Below are 6,797 nucleotides of genomic sequence, written 5' to 3' on the forward strand. Positions count from 1 at the left end.
ACAAGCAGCTGCACGGCAAGTATCTGGCTGCAACAGAGAGGGCTTTGTGATGGGCCTGGCAGTTTTAAGTTGTCATAGGCACCTGTGACTGTTCCTTCTTCCCTCTTTAAAGAGCCTTTTGTTCCTGGCACTAGAGGCCTGGCTGGGACCCGTGAGGGAGCCCAGGCACTGCCCCCGCTTGGCTGATCTCCAACATCCATAGTTTGCAGCAGCTCAGGGCAGAGCTGAAGTGCAGCCCATGGAGCCTCCTTCTGGTGGCTGTCGGGGATCCTTCACGGGCCACATGGCCAGCTGCTCTTCCTGTTCTATCCAGGGAGTGTCACATGAGTGGAACCGATGAAGGGTACATTGATTTGTTTACTCAGTAGGCATTTAAGTACCTACTATGTCAGGAACAGCTTTAGGCTCTAGGATCTGAAACAAATGAAGCAGCCTCCTGTGGTACTCAGAGACAAAGGGGAGCAGTACCTGTTGTATGGGGGGTGCTGGGACACTGAACTGAGTCTAGAATGAAGAATGAGTTTCCCAGGAAGGCCCAGGTACTCAGGGCAGTGGGAAGTCTGTGGTCCAGAGCCTCCTGCTCACGCCCTCAGGTGCCGGTGAGGCTGGGGAGCCTGACGGGGTCAGGAGGTCTGGATGGGGCACAAGATGCTGCACCTTGAATCAGCTCCGGTGTGAGGAGGCAAGGGAGGGGTTTCTCTGTAGCTGAGGTTGGCCAGATCAGTAGAAGACAAAGGCTCAAAGAGGTAGCGGTGGCAATGGAGGCAGCATCCAAGTATTGGACACAGAAAGGGAGGGGAGGGAGCACCAAAGAAATGTCAGATGTTCCCAAAGCACAGGTCCTCTCAGAGTCCAGGTTCACAGCAGTGCCATCCCTAAAGTGGCCCCTCTTGGTGACTCCCATGCTGTCCTCATGTCCTCTATTTGAGACAGTCCACTTCACAGCTGTTCACAAGATGTCTGACCTGAGGTCCTGGCCAGCATACTTGCCTCTCTATCTCTCTGACAGAGGCACACCCTTGCCAATATAGCATAGTGTCAAACTTGTGGATTTTTGCTAACCTGACATAGATACTTACAGGAAGAAAAGTCACAGAACAAAGTTGTAAGTTCTTACAACGTTCTTCAAGTGTAGCTATCTTTCTCAATAGCTGAGGATCTCTGGGTCTGCGAACTTATTCTTGTCTAGAAATTGGTTGAAGGGTCATGTCTTTCTTCATGGTAGCTCAAGTGAAACCCACATTCACATGATCTGAAATAGGTTTTTGCTATACAAACCAAGCAGGAATCTAGTGGGTAGTTCATCCATTTCAGCCGGGGCACTCCATAATCACTTGGCCCTAGTGATCAGCTCTCACATCAATGTTTCCCTCTCCAAAAATCAAGAAAAATAGTTTTTAAAAACCAGAAATTTACTCTCTTAAGTTCTGGAGGTCAGAAGTCTGAAATCTGCCTGTGGGCCACACTCCCTCTGGAGGCTCTGAGGGAGAATCTGTTCCCCGCCTCCCCCCGCTTCTGGCTTCTGGTGGCTGCTGGCATCCTTGGCTTGTATCAGCATCTCCCTGATCTTTAAGTCCACATCTTCCAACACTCTTCTGCTCCATCTTCATCTCTCTCTCTCTCTCTCTTTCTCTCTCTCTCTCTCTCTCTCTCTCTCTCTCTCTCTCTCTCTCTCTCTCTCTCTCTCATCTTCCCCTGTGTCTCTGTTGGAAGGACACAGGACTGGATTTAGGGCTCACCAGGACACTCCAGGAGAGTTTCCTCACCCCTAGATCCCTAATCACATTTGTAAAGATCCCTTTTCCCCTTCCATCTAAAATAATTTTCACAGGTTCCAGAGATGAGGATGTGGATGTCTTTGGGGAGCAATTTTCCAGTCTACTACAGAGCCTACTCTAATTGTAGCCACTTATATGTTTTCAGAGATAATGGTGCTTTCTCACTGGAGTATTTTCAATGGTTTGGAGAATAAAGTATAATTGGGCCCTTGGGGGCCATAAGTAGGAGGAAGAGGGTAGGTAGCACATAGTCAGTTTATTCCAGCATCACTATTCCCAGAAATCTCTGAATTCTGATGGGAATTTTTGGTATCTCAACTTCACTGTACCATTACTGAGTTTAGGCTGCTCTTAACCAGTTGAGTAAACAACTGTTTACCTTTCTGATGTTCAACTTTTTATTATTATTAATTTTTAATCCTCACCGGAGGATATGCTTATTGATTTTTAGAGAGAGGGGAAGAGAGAAATTGCTGCAACCTTTTGCAGCAAGGATTCAGAATCTGGAGAAGGGGCCACGTGCAAATGGATATACTAGATAAGAAATATAACTTTGGAAGGCATTTGGGGAACCAGGCGGAGGCCTTTTTCTAGGTGAGTGGCTCTCCAAATCTCTGGACCCATAGCTTTTTATTTACTAGAATACACATTTGCCCTTTAGCAAAGCAAACATGCATATCAAAGGTAAGGTTTGATAAGCAGTAGAAGAATATCAGGTTAGGGGATTGCCCTGAGCCACCATTGTCTCAACAGAACAATGGTGCATAGCTTTTACCCCTTGCTAAAGCCCAAAGTCCATCAGCCTTCTGACTGACCTCTCGCATTTATTATGCTAACTGCTTGTTGGCCTTTGCCTCTAGCAAGAAATAGACATTGATGTGAGAGAGAAACATTAATAGGTTGCCTACCATACTTGCCTGAACCAGAGGAAATTGAACCTGTAACCTAAGCATGTGCCCTCGCCAGTTATTGAACCTGCAATCTTTTAATGTACAGGATGATGCTCAACCAATTGAGCCACACAGGCCAGGGCTCTCTAATGTTTAAAACAACACACTATCCATACGTTCAGCCCAACCTAGTATTATTTTCTTTCTTCTTATAGACTCCTACATTTGTTCTCCTCATTTTTGCTGACATGACTTAGTAAAGTGTTGTGTTCTTTTGTTGTGGAGCCCACCTCCTCCCAGTATCAGTGTTATTGGCCACCTCAGGTTTATAAACAGTGGTGGGATTGGGGGAGCAAGAGCGAATCAGTTTCCTTGGGGAGGGAATGGCATGGGATGATCAGTAGAATTTGAGTATAAGTCTGGAGATTCTGAGTCTGAAGCCTCCTAAATGTCTTCATTCTGATGCATAGAGTCCCATTCTTTCTGGATTATTGAACCAACCTTCACCCAGATATTTTGTGGCTATTTCAATTCTGTTTCTATAAGACAAATTATATTAGCAACTGCATAGTAAGTCCCAAGTCTTGGGTTTTAGGAATTTTGACATTAGCCTGGCTGGCATGGCTATGAACCAGAGGGTCATAGATCAATTCCTGGTCAGGGCACACGCCCAGGTTGAAGGCTGGATCCCCAATGTGGGACATGCAGGAGACAGCCAATCAATGATTCTCTCTCATCATTGATGATTCTATCTCTCTCTCCCTCTCCCTTCCTCTCTGAAATTAATAAATACATATTTTTTAAAAAGAATTTTGAACCCTGACCGGTTTGGCTCAGTGGATAAGGCGTCGGCCTGGGGACTCAAGGGTCCCGGGTTCGATTCTGGTCAAGTGCATGTACCTTGGTTGTGGGCACATCCCCAGTGGGGAGTGTGCAGGAGGCAGCTGATCGGTGTTTCTCTCTCATCGATGTTTCTAACTCTCTGTCCCTCTCCCTTCCTCTCTGTAAAAAATCAATAAAATATATTTAAAAAAAAAGAATTTTGACATTTTGTTTGCTGTTTGTATTCAAGTATAGTGCTGTTAGAAATTGCTACTCTACCTGACAATCTTGACTTCCTTTTGCCTTTCACACTGATCTATGGCAGTGGCAATGCAGTTCCCCAAACCTGACTCATAATGAACAGTTTATTTCAGTTGACCATAGGTAACCAGCCATTTTCCCATAGACTATGGCTGCCAGGTTCTCATTCCTGGCTATTAATGGGATTTTTATTCAGGGCAGTATAACTTATTTCCCAAGTTTCCTTTGGTTATTGTTGCCTCTAACCCCTGCCCTGTTTATCAGTTTTCCTTTGGAGTTCTTGGTTTTAAGCAACAGAAACCAATCCTAGCTGACCTAGCAGAAAAGGAAGGTTATTGAAAGGGTCTCAAGTAGCTCAGGGAATCAATTGGAGAATGAGATGAGATTCAGAACCAAAGGAGAGAGACACAATGCAGAAAGCACACACAAGGCCCCCATGGAGTCACTGTTGTCACTCTGTTGGGTGCCATTATCACCCTCACTGCTTGCTGCTGTAGAAAATAGCTCTGAATCCATCACCCACCACATCACCTCTGCATCAGGGGCATGGACAGGCACTCCTCATTGGTTGAGCTTTGGCCTTCTGTTGTCAGGGGCAAGGGACCCCAAATGTTTATTCCCAAATTTTATTCCTTCTAAACAGATCAGTGTACTTGGTGAGAAGGTGATTGATAAAATAAAAATACCTGCATTTTCTGTCCACACCTTATTTCAGAGTAGGATTACTGACAGGTTAATGTATAAACATTTTAACTTTTAAAATTATTCTTTTGAGAATCTGATAAAAGTTAATATAGATTGTTCCAGAGAAAAATGTATGATATATCTATTGACAATATAGTGATACTAATTTAGGGAACCCATGGATGATCAGAACAACAATGTCACCACAGCCCCTAAGGTGGATTTCAGGTGAGGAATTCCTGATGGAGAGGATCTGGTTCTGCCATTTGTGACTTGGAGGGTTTGAAGAAGATCATGACCTTCTAGGGGTTCTCATTCCTTTTGTGTGAGAGGAAGGGTTTGAGCCCTGTGAAGCCAGGGATGGGTCTGCTTTGCTCAGACTGTATGCTTGAGGCCTAGAGTAGTACTAGCCGCACAAAATTTGGTGAAAATTTGACGAATGAATGAATGTGCACAGATGATAAAAAACAACAACTGTCTTTTCAAAGAGCTACTGTCAGGCAAATTGTAAAGAATTTCATAAATGTGAGATTCTATTGTTTCACTTAAGCAAGCTAGGATTTCTTAATGATGACTATCTTTTCAGCAGAAAAACTGCTTTATTATAACGATAGGTATATCCTTCATGAAGAAGCATAGGTGCTTTTTAAACCAAGTGGCTTTTTTTGAGAGTGGGTGGGATTGAATTGGCCTGTCATAACCTCTCTCACTCTCTCTGATATTTAGGGCAGATGCAGAAAGCGTTTGGGGCAGAAGTACTGAATTATTCTTTGAATCTGTGTCGGGGAAAATTTGATTTGTTAGTTCGCATGGCTGACAACAGAATCCTGCAGATTTTCTCCATTCTTAACTTGGATGACATTGGGAAGCTATAAAAAACCTGCAAAAAATTCCAAAAGGTAAGGCCTTAAAATATTTTTTTTACTGATAAATAATGCACAGAATGGGCAATACAACATTTTTTTAAATATATTTTTTATTGATTAAGATATTACATATGTGTCCTTATCCCCATGTTACAACATTTTTTTTTAACTTATGGCTTAAAAAACAGATTAAGTTGCCATTCAAGAAGGAAAAGTAGTACAAATAGAGAGAACCATAAAGTGGTCATATGCTGTTTGATGGCCTGGTTTTCTTTTTAGACTATGGTGATGCTAATAGAGGCATATTTCAAATCTGTTTTTGAGGCATTTATTGATCTGCCTACTTAGAAAGAACTTGCAGGAATAAAGGTCTGCGTCTGTTTTTACTGCCAAGAGGAACTCTGCCTGCGGTGGACACATTTCGCCTCCAGTCCACAGCGTCACACCTCGGGTCCACCTGCAGGCTTTCCAGACTCTCTAGCTTGCGGGCTTCCCTGGACCTCACGGGACCCTCAGGGAGCAGCTACCCCCTCTCATGCCTCCTCAGGGCCCCGTCGGCGGCAGTGAGGACAGCTGCTGCCCTAGCTGGTGAGTCCAGCGTCCCAGCCCCAACAGGACACCCATCTCCACCTCCACAGGCTCAAAAGAATTTTCTTTCTCCCCAAACCAAGAAAGAACTGGGAGCTCGGGCAGCGCTGCCCGGCTGCTGTCCGCGGTGCTGAAGCGGTCGCCTCCTTTGACCTGGCCCCTGACCCCCACAAGGGATCGCACCACTGTCAGCTCCGCCTCTTTCTTCGCCCCGCCCCGCCTAATTCAGGGCGGGCTATTTCTCCAGAGTTTTCACTGCCCCGCCACGCCCTCGCCACGCCCCACCTTGCCTCTATTTAGATTTGCAAGCTCGGCTCCGTCCGCCCCGCCCCGCCCCGCTCAGGATTTCCGCTTCCTCTCGGGGTTTGCCCACCGTCAGATAACGAGGTCGGGGAGGTGCCAGGTGCTCTCCCCGCGTCCACTCCCGGCAGAGCTGAACGTCTACACCCCACACCTGCCGTGGGTACGCCGCTGGCTCCTTCCCAGGCCTAAACTTCGCGAGCCCTAGGCCCCCGTCGCCCCCACTCCTGCCCTCCCCAGCATGATGCTCGCCTGTCCCCCTTGGTTCAGCCCCTTGTCCACGTTGCTCCCACACCTGAGCACCCCTTTCCCCGCCCCGGTCCCGCGACTTCTCATTCCGCACCCCCCTTTTCACTGCCGGAGACACGCGAGGTCAGAGGGCTTGCGGGGCCAGGGCTAGGAGTCCGGAGGCCTGGCCACCCAGGTGGGCGGTGGCCCTGCACCTCCCGACCAGCCCACTGTTCTGTGGTCAGGGTGGTTAACATGTGGAGAGTGCCCGCATTCTCCTGCAGCCCGGTCTTGGAGGCTTTGGGGATGGACGAGGGGGTTTTGGAGGCTTTGGGGATGGGCGAGGGGTCGAAGGCCGCTGCCTTGGCGGGTCAGGGGGG

This window comes from Myotis davidii, unplaced genomic scaffold (genome assembly GCF_000327345.1).
Source record: "Myotis davidii unplaced genomic scaffold, ASM32734v1 scaffold444, whole genome shotgun sequence".
Classification (NCBI taxonomy): Eukaryota; Metazoa; Chordata; class Mammalia; order Chiroptera; family Vespertilionidae; genus Myotis; species Myotis davidii.